The sequence below is a fragment of the Vicugna pacos genome, chromosome 12, assembly GCF_048564905.1.
Source record: "Vicugna pacos chromosome 12, VicPac4, whole genome shotgun sequence".
NCBI lineage: Eukaryota > Metazoa > Chordata > Mammalia > Artiodactyla > Camelidae > Vicugna > Vicugna pacos.
In genome coordinates this window covers 21,047,482-21,065,948 of record NC_132998.1, presented here as the reverse complement: position 1 = coordinate 21,065,948, position 18,467 = coordinate 21,047,482, and the positions used below count along the sequence as shown (strand labels likewise).

The window sequence follows — 18,467 nt, the reverse complement described above, 5'->3', positions numbered from 1 at the left end:
ACAGTTAAGTAATTTGCCCAAGAGCAGACAGCTGGTAAGTGGCAGAGTTGGGATTTGAACCCAGGCACAGCGGCTTGAGATTGTATATGATGACTCCAGGATACGTAAGAAATTTTGGTTAAATTTTAGTGGCATGATCAAGATCAGGTCTCGGTTTGCTAAAATACTGAGTATTACATAAGAAAAATGCCTTTCAAATATGAGTACTGCTAATAAAAACAGTTAAGGCTATTAAGCCTCCAGGGAAAAAGAACAAAAGTTTCCTACAACTATGTAACTGAACCCAACTTTAATAGATAAAAGGAGGATGCTGTCGCAAAGGCCACATTTAGATGAAATTCGAACCAGTGGGTAAGGATGAGTGGCTCATTGTACAGCTCACTCACTTAGGACTGTTAATCTAATAAAAGTGAATAAATTCCTTCCATTATTTTTCTTGGCTTACAGGGGGGTCGGTAAAAGCTCAAGTATGACAGAGTCACACGAGGTCAGATTCAGCTGAGAGCAGGGGTCTTGAGAAAGTTGTCTGAATTTTTACAAATGTCTTTTTGGCCTCTCTGGCTTGCTTTGACTTAGGTTTACACCGAACTATCAACAAGTTATGGTTTGAAGTGTTTGCTTCCTGAAGCCACCTCCTTTCTCAAGCACCTGAACGTGACACGGGTCAGCGGGAGACTGCCACTCTGACCCTGCGGGACAGCCCAGTGATGTGAGCACCGATGGTGGAGTCAGAGCACGGGGGTTTGTGATCCAGCTCTGCCTCCTCTTTGCTACATGATATTTAGCAAAGTCCTTAATGGCTCTGCACTTCATTTTCTTTGTGTACAAAAGGGAGATAGTAGTAAAACCCACCTCAGGGTTATTGGGATGATGAAGTGAGTTAACAAGAGTAAATCTTAGGTGGATGACCAACACATAGAAAGAATGATGGAAAGGTTCACTCTTCTTCCTGTGACTGCTGGTGGCCCCCACATGTGTCTTGTTACCCACACACTTGCCCTGTGAACTTGGCTGATGTATCCACTAGTGACGGACGTGCACACATCTATGCTTTAGTCACCGAGTACGTAGTAGAGTGAAACTTCATTTAAGCATCCTGAGGCTAATCAGACCTCTCAATTAGTACGATTTTTTAAAAAACTTCGATTTTATAAGGAAAGAATAAGTTAAAATAGCACTGTTAGGTAGTTTAGATAGAATAAGCACTGGGCAGAGGGCGAGGAAGGGGAAAGGAACAATCCAGAACACAAGGAACCTGAGCTGTCAATCAATCAATCAATCAATCAATCAATCACAAAACCAGGATATAAAAACAGGAAAAACAAAGAAGCGGCGCCATTTTTCCTCTCTTGGATCGTCCCACTCCCAATTCTCAGGAGTGTACCATCTTTCACTATTTTTTTTTATTTCACTAACAAAAATTTTGCTTATCACACTTTTTTTGTCTCTCCTCAAAAATCTTTTTTTCAGGTGACTAAGAACCAAGGTAATTCTTATTTCCTTTTCCCGGTAACAGCACCATTATATTTCAATAACTGAGTAAACAGAAAACAACAGTGTTTGAACAAAATACCAGAAAACTCCCAACCTCACATTTTCAGCTTATCAGTTTATGCTCCATCCCATTTCGAATAGGATTGAAACCTCTCACAGCATGCACTCATCACTGATGAATTCTGCCAGTATTCCTCATGTGTCTTAGACCAGTCTCTTAACATTTCTAAGCCTCAATTTTCTCATTTATAAAACCAAAGCACTCTTTGCCCAAAGTACTTTTTTTTTCTGTTAAACTCTGTATATTATTATTTTAACAATAGAAAGTTAAAAAAAATCAAGATTTAGATTTACTATACATTTTTTCCTCTCAGATTACAAAGTTTATATTACATAACTGGGGTCCCCTAAATTGAATTCTTTTAAGACAGAACCAAAGAAACCAGAAGTGAATACAAAAGAACTAAACAAACAAAATAAAAAAGTAAAACGTGCTTCAACTGGAGATTTTCTCTACCTGTAAGTCTCCAAATTTCACACAAACACACAAAAAAAGAACTAAGTTGGGAGGGAGATGAGATGCTGTATATATAAAACATCAAGCTGTTATATGCTGGGCAAAATACGATGTTACTTGAAGAATGATTCTTAGGTGTCACAACATCCCCAGGTTTAGAAAAGCAAATTAATCTAGTCCCCTAAAATCACAAGGTCAGAAAAACAGACTAACACTTTATAATCCTTTTCATGTTCTTTCATTATACACTATTACAGGTATTGTATATAGTTCCCTGTGCTACACAGTAGAACCCTGCTGTTTATCTGTTCTATATACACTACATAGTACTTGCAAATCCCAAACTCCCAGTCTTGTCCTCTATCCCACCTTCCCTCTCTCATAACCACAAGTTTTCTCTATCTGTGAGTCCTTCTGTTTTGTAAATAAATACATTTGTCTCATTTTTTAGATCCCACATTTAAATATTACATGGAATTTGTCATTCTTTTTCTAGTTTAGTTCACTTAGAATGACAATCTCTGGGTCCATCCATGTTGCTGAAAATGGCATTATTCCATTCTTTTTCATGGCTGAGTCATATCCCATTGTATAAATATACCACAACTTCTTTATTTAATCATCTGTTGACGGACATTTGGGTTGTTTTCATGTCTTGGCTATTGTAAATAGTGCTGCTATCTTTTTGAATTAGAGTTTCCTCCAGATGCATCTTTTTGAATTAGAGTTTCCTCCAGATGTATGCCCAGAAGTAGGGTTGCTAGATCTTATGGTAAGCCTATTTTTAGTTTTTTAAAGAATCTCTACACTATCTTCCATAATGGCTACACCAAACTATATTCCCACCAGAAGTGGAGAAGGGTTCCCTTTTCTCCACACCCTCTCCAGCATTTATTATTTGTGGACTTCTGTATGATAGCCATTCTGACTGGTGTGAGGTGATAACTCATTATAATTTTGATTTGCATTTCTCTGATAATAGAAATAATGAGCATTTTTTTCATATGCTTATTGACCATTTGCATGTCTTCATTGGAGAAATGTTCGTTTAGGTCTTCTGCCCATTTTTTGATTGGGTTCTTTATTTGTTACGGAGTTGGATGAGCTGTTTGTATATTCTGCAAATTAAGCCCTTGGCATCTTCTCCCATTTCGTAGGTTGTCTTTTTGTTTTGCTTATGGTTTCCTTTGCTGTGAAAAAGCTTTAAAGTTTAATTAGGTCCCATTTGTTTATTTCTGCTTTTATTTCTATTGCCTGGGTAGACTGCCCTAGGAGAACATTGCTGAGATTTATGTTGAAGAATATTTTGCCTATGTTTTCTTCTGGGAGGTTTATAGTGTCTTATCTTATGGTTAAGTGTTTAAGCCCTTTTGAGTTTATTTCTGTGTAAGGTATGAGGGAGTGTTCTAACTTCACTGATGTACATGCAGCTGTCCAACTTTCTTAGCACCACTTGCTGAAGAGGCTGTCTTTTCTCCATTGAATAGTATTGCCTCCTTTGTTGAAGATTGACCATAGGCGTGTGGGTTTATTTCTGGGCTTTCTATTCTGATTCATTGATCCATATGTCTGTTTTTGTGCCAGTACCACACTGTGTTGATGACTGTAGCTCTGTAGTATTGTCTGAAGTCTGGGAGGGTTATTCCTCCAGCTTTGTTCTTTTTCTTCAGTATGACCCAGCAATTCTTCTGGTAAGAATTGGTCCTACAGAAATACTTGCACTGGCATGCACAGGTATATAAATTTACCATGCAACATTACTTGTAATACTAATAGCTAAAAACTGGAAATAATCTAAAGGCCCAATAATCTGGAGTTTGTTAAATAAATTATGGTACATTCAATCTATGGAATATTTATACCATGTTGTCAAAGAATTAAAAAATAAAGTAGATTTCTACATAAGGACATGGAATGATATTCATAACATATAAGTGAAAACAGAGCTACACTGCAGTATGTGCAGTATGATCCCACTTTTGGAAAGAAATATAAAGGACTCTCTCTCCTTACGCATATATAAACATGTATATATACATATATGTAAAAGTGCAGAGAAAAGTGTTTGTAAAAAGATACACCATATGTTAACAGTGGTTCTTTTGGTAAATAGAACATGGGAGTGAGGATAATTAATTTTTTTACTTTATGTATTTCTGGATTGTTTGAATTTTTTTTTACAGTAACTGTTACTTTTTAATTAGGAAGAAAATTTAAATACACACACACAGCCACACACACAAACTAAAGTCCAGGTAAATGTTATAACCTTTCTCTTTAGCACCTTCTTATTCCTTCAGCCCAATTATCCTGCCTTTGCCTAATGAGTCAAAGTTCAGCTCTGGATGGACTATGTGCAGAGGTTCAGGTCTAAATACTGAACCAGGGGGATCCTCTAAACGTAGACTGATGTTAGTGACCTCCTTGTTCTGGGACAGATTTTTATTAGTAGCAATTTGTGTTAACAGTCTTTGTGGGGCTACTGCCAGCTCATCTCATGTTCATTACTCCAGTGCTCTACTCAGAATCCCTTGCATCTGCTGAGATTCTGCTTCTGATTTTCCATTGTTCTATGTGTGTCTCCTCAAATTTAAAAGTTTGTTGTTGGGCTGGATTTTATATTTTTTAATTGAAAAAGCAATGTTTGTATGTATTTTTTCCTAACGTTTTCTTTGTAGTAACATGTTCTCTTGGTCCAGATTATCAACTACATTGATCTTTTAGTCCTGTTAAATTCATTTAGCATCTGTTGAAACTGGAACAACTGTTCTGTGTACTAGGCTATCACCAGTATTGGATAGCCATATAGCAACTGAGTGTCCCAGACTGAAAACTTCACTACCAAATATGCTCACAGGTTGCCTTTACCACTTTCCATTTTAATACATGCTTAAAATTTTTCTGATGATAAATTCATGCCTTTTTGGTCTAGAATCAAAAGGTTTCCTGATATTTAAATAAATAACAGCATGGATAAACAACAAGTTTCTTATGTATAGCACAGGGAACTATATTCAATTAGTAATCTATAATGACAAAGAATATGAAAACAAATATATGTTATGTATATGTATGACTGAAACATTATGCTGTACACCAGAAATTGACACATTGTAAACTGACTATACTGTAAATAAATAAATAAATAAATAGCACAAACTCCTGATGTTTGTAAGGAATACAGTTTAGAATGATGTAAGTCCCAAGCACTGTGGTAGCAAAAAATTTCCCCCATGAGATGCAATAAGGCATTACTAAAATTTTCTTAGTAATTCCTTCAAATCTCTAATGATTTTATAAATACAAGACTAAAATTTTATTTGAATCATTTGAACTTTTCCATTTATGAAGGTTTTAATTTGTGTTCTTTGTTTTTGATTGTCATGCATTTTAGAACCAAATCTTTTTTATCATTTACTAAAAGTCCCTGCTTACAAGAAGACAAGTAGAAACAGTGAAGCCAACTTGAGATTTGGATACTCTGCAGACAGCTAGGTCCACACATTGGTGGACAGACTCATTCTCACCTTGATACAACTTTGCAACCTTAGCAAGATCACAATCTACCATGGGAATCAGTCACTTATAAATGGTTAAGCAATGAAAGTTAAATTTTTGCATGCTAAAGTCTACTATATTTACAGTGAATTAGCCAACACTAATTATTTCTTTTCTTTGTTGCTACTCGTCACTTTGTGGGAAAAAAGTGACTCACCGTTATAGAGCTCTGTCCTTCAGTGTCCAACTTACCCGTCCAAACCTTTACAGGTAGCTTAGTGGAAAAAGTACAGATGGAACAGTATCTTTCCTTGGCTTCAGGATTCATGTTTCTGTTGGGAAGAGCACTGGATTTGGAGTCTGGATATCTGTCACTTCTAAGCTATGGTCTTGACCAATTCACTTACTCCCTGGTCTACAGTTTCTACATTGCAATATGACCTGTTAGGGCAGCAAAGTTCTATAAAGCTCTTAAGCTTCAGATTTAAATGCCCACCTGCTTATTAGGTAACTCCAATTGGGTATCCTTTGCATACCCACTAAATATCTCAAAGATGACATGTCAAAACAGAACTCTTAATTTTTCCCATCGTATTTGTTCCTATCTTTGTCTGATCTGTTTCAGTTAAGGGTTTCACCATGTTTCCAGCTTTTTAGAACAAAAACCTAGGAGTCAGACATTACCAAGATGGCGGTAGAGGAGACCTCAGCCTCCCTCTGACGAAGATCAACAATTAGACAGTAATCCACAAACAAGAATAGCTCCAGGAGAGCTCCGGAGTGTGACTTAAGAAAACCCAGCAACACAGCAAAAGTGAAAATCTGAGAGTAAGTGTACAAAAAAGGAAAGAAGATAGCTTCATTTTGATTACTTCCTCAAACATGCAGACATCCACGCAAAGCTACAGGAGTCACAAAGAATCAGGGTAACATGCCTCCACCAAAGAAATACAGTACACTTGTAGTAACTGATCCTCAGAAATGTAGACCCAGAAACTGCCTGACAAATAATTCAAAATAATCGTTCCAAATATGATCAGAGAGCTACAAGAGAACATAATACACAATTTAATGACAATCTACGGAGTGAGAAAAATATTTGCAAGCCAAATATCTGGTAAGGGGTTAGTATCCAAAATACAAAAAGAACTCATGCAACTCAATAGCAAAAAACCAAATTACTAATTAAAAATGAGAAAAGGACGTAAACAGGCGTTTTTCCAAAGAAGATAAATGAATGGCCAACAGGCGCATGGAAAGGTGCTCAACATGACTAACTGTAAGGGAAATACAAACCAAAAGCACGATGAAACATCATCTCATGCCTGTTAGAGTGGCCATCATCAAAGACAAGCGATGACAAATGCTCTTCCACACGATCCTGTACGGAACAATCATATGATCCAGCAGTTCCACCTCTGGGACTATATCCAAAGGAAACAAGAACACTATGTCAAAGAGACATCAGCACCGCCATGTTTATTGTAGCATTATTCACAACAGCCAAGACATAAACATCACGTAAGTGTCTACCATGGATGAATAAAGAAAATATGATTTATATATATGTATTATATAACATATAATATATATATATTCTTCAGTTATAAAAATAAAGAAAATCCTGCCATTTCTGACAACATGGATGAAGCTGGAGAGCATCATGCTAAGTGGAGTCATTCAAAGAAAGAAATATACTGTATGATGTACCTTATATATGGTATCTAAAAGCATCAAACTTACAGAAACAGAGTCGAATGGTGGTTAATAAAGCTTGAGAGGTGGGGGAAATAGGGAGATCAAAGGGTACAAACTTTCAGTCATAAGATGGGTATGTTCTGGGAATCAAGCATACAGCATGGAGACTCTAGTTAACAATACTGTATTATAGACTTAAAAGTTACTATTAGAGTGGGGCTTTAATATTCTCACCATAACAAGAACAAAATGTTAACTACGTGAGGCCAAGGCTATGTTAACTAATCTCATTTTGGTAACCATTTCACGAAATATATGTATATCAGGTCATCTCATTGTATACCTTAAACACATACCATGTTATATGTCAATTATATCTCCATAAACTGGACAGAAAATCCTAGAAGCCATATCCAAATCCATCTGTTACTCTTATCAGATTAACCTCCAATACATTTCATCAGTTTGCATCATCTTCACTTCTTATATCCTGCGGTATCACTGTTTTACTTAGCCTCCTCTTTATTTCATTGGTGAGGGAGGGATTTCCAGCCTAGCGTTATGGGGATGGCCAAACACACCCAACACTGGACAGATGAAATTGACAGCAGTCTACTAGTCACGTATACTTACAGCCCAGGGGACACCACACACCACGCAGGGCCAAACAGAAATTGCACTTAGGAACGAGTGAACAAGCAGAGGCTGAGACAGACTGGCTTTGTAGTAGTAAGATGATGGGGTGTCCTCTGGTTCCTGCAGGAGGATGTGACTGTCTTGTCTGAACAATTCTGAGTGCTGGTGAAGAACCAAAGCTTGCTACTCAGGGATGAGCAGGAATTGCACCCAGTCCGCTTGATAAGGAGGGTTGTTTGGCTAGGGGACGTTATTTATGGGGCAGGGGGGAGGGGATCTTGTGGTAAGGCAATTTGATGCCCTTCTGATTTTACCAAATGTCAAAGGAGCGCGTAATATTGAAACTAGTTCTTATACCAGTCACCCTGGTCCAAGGCACTATAATCTCTTACTGGAATTACTGTAACATTCTACTTCCTTAAAATTGCTTTCTTGCCATCTTTATACAACCTTTTCTCCAAAAAGCAGAAAGATCTTTTATAAGAGATAATCAGATGCTCCCCAAATTAACGTCCCTCTATGACTTCCTGCAACATTAAAATAAAACTGAAATTTCTTATGGAGGTCCAAAAGTTTCAAATGATCCGGTTCCCACTTTCCTTCTTAGTCTCAAATGCCAAACTCTTAGGCTTCCCTCTACATTACCCAGACTTGAGCACAACTTCTGTTCTTGGAAAAGGCCACTCATTCTAATCTCAGGACATTTGCACTTGTGGTTATTTGTACCTGGAAAGCTCTGCCCAAGATCTATGTTCATCACGCAGGTCTTTGTCAGATGTCACTTTCTGAGGGAACCCACCTTGTCACTCAGCAAACAGTGGCCTACACACCTTCTAGTCACTCTCTGGCCCCCGTACCTTGCTTCCTTTTTTTTTTTTCATAGCATCTGTTGCCAGTAAAATTATCCTAAGCATTTATTAATTGATATATGTGGAAGTTTTCCAAGGATGAGGATTTTGTTTTGTTCATCACTGTATCTCCAATGCCTACAAGAGTACTTGGCACATGGTCGGTGCTTAATAAGTATTTATTGAACAAAAGAATAGGACTTCTGTGTTTTTAAATCTCTGTTTAAACACTTCAGTCAGATAACTCTTCCGCAGCCTAGTATGCTCTCAGGAACTCGACTTCTGGGAATTTCAGCCTAAGAAAATAATCTTTTCTATCAATATTGAAACATCCCCACATCTTGAAGCTGACTGTTTTATCAGTGGCTTTTTGACGGTTAAAAAACGGATTTACTTTTATGAATCTCACTCTTGGTTCCTTCAATATGAGAAAAACCCAGTCCTGGCATCACATTTGTTTTCATACTGCAGGATTCCTGACTATCCTGACGGGCTTGCAAATGTTCCTCCTGGATCATGATGTGAGAAGTGCCACACTCAGTATCTCCTCCCCTTTTCTGTATCCAAATATAAAAGCCATCACATCATTTTCCATTGAAATATAAACTGCTCACTAAACTTTGCTGGCTTTCATAACTATCTGTAACATCCCACTCTCAGAGAGCTTGCATAAGCCTAAATTCATGACCAGAACAGCCAGGCTTCTGAACTTCGCTTCACCAAAGCTGTGATCAAAGACTTGAGAGAAGAAAAGATAATTTGTCACAGAACTGATTTTGCCTCAGGAGAAAAAATGTTTGATTTCCTCTAAGAAGTTAAGAGCTCTTCAATAAGCATTAGGTCCACTGCTGAGAAATTCTTTTCTTTATGAAAAGACATTCTAAGTGGTATACCCCCTACCAATAAGGAAAGAATTATTTTCAACTTTCAAATTCTCCTTTGTTAAGCAATAAGGAATGAGAGGTGAAAGTAATGTTGAAATCCAATTTTATTTTCCAATGGTCTTTATTTTTAAAGTCTCACATTTTCTTGCCTGAAGCAATGACCATTTAATTTCAAAAGTGTAAAAGAAAAGGCCCACAGACATTCCTATGGCTATTTGGAGACTCTTTACATCCCTTTTATGATAATATCTACTTAGTATTTACTTAACACTTCTCTTAATTATCTTAAGTTCCTCTTCAAATTGACCTGGTGCTAAGTCAGGCATACATGTAAATTGATGGGTGAAAAAAATCAAAGCAGAGATGATAAAAAGTACCAGTTATGAATATAGGCAAAAACCGACCCAAGGGGGCAAAATAATTGAACCACTTTTGTGTATATAGTATTGTTGCTGAAGAAAGGAAATATAGGCTTAATATCTGACATGTTTAGAATTCAACCTGTAGCTAAGTCAGTTGCATAGTGATTAAAACAGATAATACTTTGGTGTTGGCTCAGTCTACCCCAAACTGAAACAACAGATCAAACAAGTAACCAACTTGATGTCTAGCTATATTGCTTTTCTATTGCTGCCACAAGAAATAACCACAAAGTTAGCTATCTAAAACAACACACACTTATTACCTCTTGGTTCTGTAAATCCGAAGTCCAGGTGGGTCTAAGTTCTCTGTTCCAGATCGCACAAGGATTAGCCAGAGCCCCTATCTGGATTCTTTGGGGGAGAATTCACTTCCAAGCTCATTCAGGTTGGTGGCAGAATTCAGTCCCTGAGGTTGCAGGGCTAAGGTCCCCATTTCTTTCCTGATTGTCAGTTGGAAGCCTCTTTCACCTTGAGGCTGCCTGTGTTCCTCATTTTTTCTTTTTTGGCCGAGTTTTCTGGTTTTATTAACACAAACGTAATGTGCAGCTGTCTATTCATGCTCTTCGCTGTGCAGCCTGGCGTTGGGTTGGTGACTCTCACGGCCAGCTACGATGCTCTCCCCACAACGGCTTTGCGGCTCTTGGAGGAGACCTGTGAGCAATCTCAGCCCAGTGAGATTTCTTGCACATCAGCGGCACTTCAAGCTGCTTAATGTTGTGGACCAGGAACTTCCGGAAGCCACTGGGCAGCATGTGCTTGGTTTTCTTGTTGCTCCCACAACCTGTGTTGGGCGTCAAGATCCGGCCCATGAATCTCCTGTGCACCCTATTGTCAACACCTCTGGGTTTCCACCAGTTTCGCTTCATTCTGACGTGTCAGGTCTGACTGGTGCCAGCTGAACTTCTTGGTCCTCTTTTTGACGGTCCTGGGCTACAGAGTGGTCTGAGGGCGGCCACGGTGCCGAGTAGGAGACGGCTGCCACCTCCTCTAGGTGGCGCCCAGGAAGAGACGAGGCTGCCTGTGTTCTCTGTCACTCTGTCCACCCCATCAGGCTTTCAGTCTGACTTCCCTTCTGCCTCATCGCTTCACCTGCCACCAGCTGAAAAAAATGTTCTGCTGCTTATGTGATTAGATAGGGCACACCTGGGTAATCCAGACTCATCTCTCTCATTAGATCTGTAAACTTGATTACATCTGCAAAGTCCCTTTTGCCATATTCAAGAGTTTCAGATACTAGAGTGTGGACATGGCTGTGGGACCCTTCTGCATACCACACCGGCTCTTGGAGCTCTTGTATATTATGAATATGAATTTTAAGGCTCCTGTTTTGGTACGTGCTATTCACACTAGCCTTCTCTTCACCTGTATATTATGAATATGAATTTTAAGGCTCCTGTTTTGGTACGTGCTATTCACACTAGCCTTCTCTCTGTTTCTTGACTATGCTATGTCTGTTCTCTCCTCAGCACCTGAGCACATTGTACTGCAGGAGCTAAAGGTACTCGAGGCCTGGCAGGTTCACGGATTCGGGAAGACGAAGAACACTCACCTCTGACGTGCCTTTACTGCGGAGCGGAGTACACAGGCTTCCATGCCAGCGGCGGTGGTGCGGCGAGTCCGGCTCGCCTTGTATAGTGAGACAACAAAGCGGGCATCCAGCCAACCGCGTGGACGGCGTGGGCTAACCACTGCGCTTGCGCAGCACATGTCATCATTACATAACAATACAGAGCACTGCGCACGCGGGAAACTGTTGCTGAGTCACTGGGCACTGGACATCCAGCAAGGGAGCCCGACCGGCTCCATTTTCTCTACACACGTGATGTGCCTCTTGCTGGGAATGCTGTGCCCCTGGTTCTTTCTCGTCATTCAAGTCCAAATGTAGACGCCACCTCCTCTGAGAGGCAATCCCTGGTCCTCTTTGTAAAGCTGCCTGTTCTTCAGTCCCTCTATCCCATTACACGGTATCAGTTTACTTGTAAGTTATCTCTACTGCTTATTTGTCTCCCTGTTTACTGTCTGCCTCCACCCATGTGCTTCAAGCTTCCGGAGGCCAGGGGCTCCAGCTGCCTAGCTTACCACTGCTTCTTCTATGCCAAGATCAATGCCCAGAACGTGGGAGGAACTCAATACTTGCTGCCTATCCCGTGTTTGAGTTCCTCCTTTGAATAAATAAAATTAACAATTTTTTCCACTTTTTTATCTTTTAGTTAAAGCCAATACATTATTTTAATGAAAGATACCATCATAAATACATTTCACCTGTTATGAAAGTAAGTACATGTCTAAGCCTAAAGTGAAGCCAGACTGCCAAGGAAACTGGGCGGCTGACTCGTGCTGTAAGACTTAGGGCAGGACTTCTCCACCCTGGCTGCACATTAAAAGCACCTCGGAAATACTAATAAGAAATTGATTGCCAGGCCCCACACTAGACAAATTAAGGCAGAATCTCTGGAGAGGGGGCTGTGGTATATTTAAAAATCTTCTGTGTCCTCCTGTGATGACCAGCAGCTGTTGCAAGAGCTCCAAGAGCCTGCAAGCAGAGCTGAAGCCGGGGAAGTGGGTTCAGGACCCCACCTGGAGGGGCCCACAAGCAGAGTCAAGAAAGTCCACCAATGGCACAGTTACTGGTGCCGGCCTTACTCTCCTACAATAGTGTATTAATTTGCCATCATAAAGTACCACAAACTGGGTGGCTTAAACAACAGAATCTCAGTCTGGAGGCTAGATGTCCAAGGCCAAGGTGTTGCCAGGGCTGGTTCCTTCTGAGGGCTGCCTTTCTCCTTCTGGTTTCTGGTAGTTTGTGGGCCATCTTTGGCATCCCTTGGCTTGTAGATCTTTGCCTTCATCTTCACGTGGCACTCTCCCTGTGTGCATGTCTGTCTCCAAATTTCTCTCTTTTATAGGGACATTAGCCATATTGAATCAGGGGCCTACCCTCCTTTGGTGTGACCTCATCTTAACTAATTACATCTGCCACAAACTTATTTTCAAATAAGGTCAAGTTCTGTGGGTGCTTGGGTTTAGGACTTCAACATATGAATTTGGGGGTGGAGGACATACAGTTCAACATATAATTCACAAACATAAAACTAGACAAAATACATGCCATGACTGTTTCCAGTCCCAGCTTTGGACTGAGGTCCTCAGGAGAGTGGAAGCACACAAAGTGTGGCCGAGCTCTTGGGCAGGGATGCTCTCCGGAACTAGGAAGATGGGAGTGGAGCCCAGGGTGAGCACTGTGGTCACCCTGAGCTAAGGAGGCAGAACTGGGCTGCAACAGCAGCCAGAATTTATGAGACAAAGTACAGGAGAAGGAAGCTGTGTAGGCTGGGAAGTAAGGGCAGAAGTCCACCTGGAGGTTCCCTGCAGGTTCTGGTCTTGGCAGGGAATCTCCATGAGACCTTTTGGTGGGTGGCCATTGCCGAGCTGAAAGCTGAAAGCTGAATTTGACCAACGGTGCTCTTGTGAAATACATTTTAATTGATAATGCTAGGGTTTTTGTACAAAAGAGTAATAATATGGAAGTTATACCTTCATCAGTGAGAGATGTCCTTGAATTTATTTTTAGGTGTCTAAGTTGAAGATTAGTTTTTTAATGATAGAAGATAAATTGTCCCAGGATCCTGTATTAAGAGAAATCTAAGGGTATTTCAAGTGACACACCAATGGTGTTAGATGAGAATATTTGCGTCCTTAGTTTCACCATCACCTAAGTCTCATTGAATTTTGTGAATTCCTATATTTGTATCGTCTGTTTCTAGAAGTTATTCTGCCCTGGTTCTGTGTCATCTCACTCATAGGAGAAATAGAAGACAGAGCCCAGTGCTGGGGGCATATGGGTGCTGGGAATAGATGGGGCACCTCTGATATTTTATTGGGACCCCAGTAAAGTTCACACCTCAAGAGTAAGGGCCATTCCCTAGGACCAAAGACAAAAAGTAAAATATGTACACCTGTACTAACAAGAAAATAAAGCCAAGCCTGGTCGAAAGGACTGACTTAACATGATAATACATAACACCAATTGAAGGAAGATAATCAATCCACATTCTCTATAATGCATTACCCACAATATCCAGTGTATTATAAAAAATTACTGGACATGCAAATAAGTAGGAAAATAAGACCCTAATCAAGAGGAAAAAAAGAGTCAAAATCCCCTGAACCATATTACACTACACAAAGATCAATTCAAGATGCAAATATAAAAGCTAAAATTATAAAACATCTAGAAGAAAGGTAGGGGACTATCTTCATGACCTTGGAGGTAGACAGGAATTTTTAGAGAGGACACAAGAGGCACTAACCATAAAAGAGAAAGAGTGTTAAATTGGACTTCATTGAAGTTAAAACCTTCTGCACATCAGAAGACACCATTTAGGAAATGAAACTGCAAGCTACGGATCGAAAGTATACGTTTTCAGTTCATATAGCTGACATATACCTTTATGACTGGGATGTATGAAGAGCTTCTATAAATAAATGAGAATAAGACAAATACCTAACATGTTTTTTTTAAACAAGGCAAAGAAGTCTTTCATACAAGAATTCATATGATGGCCAATAGGCACATGAAAAGGCAAATTAAGAACACTAGGACCTTTTCACATGTATTAGAAATGGCTAACATTTAAAAAAAGACTGGAAAAAAAAAACAAATGTTGGTAAGGATGCAAAGCAAATATAACCTTCATGTGTTGTAGATAATAGTGTAAAATGTTACAACTATTCTGAAAAACTGGCAGTTTCTTACACAGTTAAAAATCTCCATTCCTAGGTATTTTCCTAGGACAAATGGAAAATTAAAATTCCATCAATAGGAGAATGAGTAAACAAATCATGGAATATTTATACAGTTGCATAATAAGAAACTAAAAAGAGTGAACTACTGTTCCACTCACTGACGTGGATGAAATTCAGAAGCACTGTATTGAGTGGAAGAAGTCAGACACAAAAGATTACATTCTGTATTGATACCATTTTTGTGGGAAGTTCAAGAACAGTCAAAATTAAACCTATGATCTACAACGAGGTATCACCTCACACCAGTCAGAATGGCTATCATTCAAAAGTACACAAATGACAAATGCTGGAGAGGCTGTGGAGAGAAGGGAACCCTCCTACACTGCTGGTGGGAATGCAGTTTGGTGCAGCCACTGTGGAAAACAGTATGGAGATTCCTCAAAAGACTAGCAATAGACTTACCATATGACCCAGGAATCCCGTTCCTGGGTATATATCCAGAAGGAACCCTACTTCAAAAAGACACCTGCACCCCAGTGTTCATAGCAGCACTATTTACAATAGCCAACTCATGGAAACAGCCTAAATGTCCATCAATGGATGACTGGATAAAGAAGGTGTGGTATATTTATACAATGGAATACTATTCAGGCATAAAAATGACAACATAATGCCATTTGCAACAACATGGATGCTCCTGGAGAATGTCATTCTAAGTGAAGTAAGTCAGAAAGAGGAAGAAAAATACCATATGAGATCACTCACATGTGGAATCTAAAAATAAATAAATAAATAAATAAATAGATAAATAAATAAATAAATACAAAACAGAAATAGACTCATAGACATAGAATACAGACTTGTGGTTGCCAAGGGGGAGGTGGCTGGGAAGGGATAGACTGGGAGTTCAAAATTTTTAGATACTGACAGGCATATGTAGAATAGATAAACAAGATTATACTGTATAGCACAGGGAAATATATACAAGATCTTGTGGTAGCTCATAACAAAAAAAATGTGACAATGAATATATGCATATTCATGTATAACTGAAAAATTGTGCTCTACACTGGAATTTGATAAAACATTGTAAAATGACTATAATTCAATAAAAAATGTTTAAAAAATTTAAACCTATGGTGATAGAAATCAGAGTATTAATTTCTTCTGGGGAGAAACTGAGGCGAAGGGAAGGAGGCACAAGGGCCATTTCTAGAGTGATGGACATGCTCTAGTCTAGGTTGCAGTGTTGGTTTTACAAATGTAACCTATCAGAAATCATCAAATTGTACATTTTACATGTGAATTTTACAGTAGATAGATTGACTTCAATAAAAATGTTTCATAATTGAAAAAATTAAAAAGAGAAAGAGAAAAGAGAGGCCACTATGGCAAAAAGGACATTTAAAAATTTGTACCCATCTTTCACTTGGACCAGCTCTCCTGGTAGACGGTTTAGTTTGCCAGATATGAGTGGGTTCCAGACGGAACACTGTGGGGTTCCCAGCAGTTTGTTGTAGGCTGTTGGAGCCTTGACTGCGGAACTCTGTGGCGGGCTTCAGTGCCGCAGAGGGACTGTAAACCACCATGGAGCTTGGCTTTCAGCTGATCTTGGGGAAGTCACGAGAAATCGTAGCAGAGCTGCTGCTAGATGACATGAGACCAGGCCTTGTCCACAGGAGCCTCCAGTGGGAGTCAGTGGTGTGTGTATCGGTCATTGGCTTTTTGGTGGGTCTTATATGTTTGTTCAGACTTATGCATTAGGTTACAAGCTGATTTTATGTGAAAGGAAAATTTCAGTTGCATGCACACTGGCTGCACTGATTCAAGTGAAGCATCAATTTCTTTTTTTAACATGCTTAGTTCTGTTCAAAAGGAATATTTAGATAAGGACTCATCTTTAGAAGATACCAGCCTAGGAAAAGATTCATCAAAACTCCAGAGCCTGGTGGACACCTATGGGAAGTTGAAGAGCTCCGACTTGATCCTAAGGGAAGAAATGACTTCTCTAGGGAAAGAAAGAAAGAAGGAAAGATCCAGACCCTCAAGACAAAAAGAGTTAATGGCTGAAACTATAAGGATGATCCGGGCACCAGAAAATGACTTAGGAGACTCACATCACAAGAAGACTTTCCCAACACCACAGTGGCTGGAAGCCAGCATCCTTACTGTTCCTCACGAAGGGCCTGAGAGCAGAGCTCTTCACTTCCCTCAGCTCAGACCCCTTGTGTTACCATGTTCTGTTCTCTCCTCCCCCTCCACCATGAGGTCCACTGTTGTCTGTGCTTCTGGGAAGCACTTAAGAACCCTCCTCCACAGGCTGGAGTTTATTTTGTCCACCACCACCTTCTGAAAACTGATGAGAATTCCTTTAAGTTTGATTCAAACTTCAAATGGACCAACTGTCGGAATTCCACAAATACGCCAGGGAACTTGGGACTCTTTAAAATCATCTCTCTTCAAAAGGAATGTTAATCTCATTCATTATTTTAAGAACTGCCAATAGTTGTGAGACCCAAACTTGTGCTCAAAATAAACCTTGGTGGAACTTAGTTCTCAGAATAGTGTTTCATAACTATTATTTTCATATAAATTATATAAGTGAATTACACCTATTACATTCTCATCTCTATTGTGTTTATTTAGTATGTACGTACAGTTTATAGCAAAAGGAGATACTTTAAGTGCAAAGACAATTTTGGTTTGCCTGGACCTGTATTTACTAAGGTTATAAGTCAAATGAAAATTAAAGTTTTTTTTCCTTAATAAATAGTATTTAGTTTAAAAAGTTTCTTTTTTTAAATGAACATACCACATATCATAATTGTGAGATGTAGTTAAAGTGCTATAGTGGGAAATTTATAGCATTTAATGTTTCTGTTAAATAAGAATAACATGTTTCTATATGAGTAAAGCCTAAAAAGGAAAAATGAGAAAAAAAGAGGAGTTTACAGCTCTTTACAGTAGTTTTTAGCAGTGTCAGCTCCTAAGCTATCCACCCAAAACATTTAAATCAGAACTTCAAAGGGTAAGACCAGGCACCTGTATTTTGTAAGTCTGTTGAGGGGGGTCTACATATGTGGTGAAAGTTAAGGAGCACTGATGTTTATGGTATGCAGAGCATGATATATAATATTATTGTAAACTCATGTAAAACCTATCTTACAGCTAGCTACTTTATACAACAGAACATTCTAACTACAAAAGAAGCGTCCCATATAAATAGAATATAAAAAAATTGTCAACAAAATAATACTCCCATACAACTTGATAATGAGATGGTATGATATAGTAGAAAGAAGATTATATTTTTAATTTTTAAAGATCTACTTACGGATTTATTATTAACGAATTAAGATTAAACTTTTTTTCCTCATTTGATACGGTATGGCTTATTTCTTTGTCTTCAGTTTCTTAGCTCTAAAATGAATGATTGAACTAAAATGTTTCCAATTCTTTCCAATGTGTTTTCTAGCTATAAAAATTCTTTGGTTTTAGAATACATAGAGAATTCTGGAGATAAAAGGGTTAAGATTGAATTTTGACCTATTAAGCACTGGACTTTGTAACTAACCTAAAATGCAGACAATGATGACTCTTCTCCTGCAGAGACATCTTTATGTATTTCTTACCCACCTTTCTAATTCTCTGTCACCCTCTTTTCTGATGCTGGAATTCCATTTCTTCCTGATGTTATCATAGACCTGAAGCTTTGCTCTGAATA

The 18,467-nt window shown here is 38.9% G+C and overlaps 1 protein-coding gene and 1 pseudogene across 1 annotated transcript in view; both read right to left on the bottom strand.

Moving 5' to 3' along the window:
- Positions 1-11,643, bottom strand: part of RXYLT1 (ribitol xylosyltransferase 1) — a 103,809-nt gene extending 92,166 nt beyond the window's left edge. Inside the window, exon 1 of the mRNA XM_072973003.1 lies at positions 11,547-11,643. The gene's annotated coding sequence lies outside the window, so the exon portion shown is untranslated. The remainder of the gene's footprint in view (positions 1-11,546) is intronic.
- Positions 10,182-16,332, bottom strand: LOC116282587 (large ribosomal subunit protein eL32-like; annotated as a pseudogene).
- Positions 16,333-18,467: the final 2,135 nt, after the last annotated feature.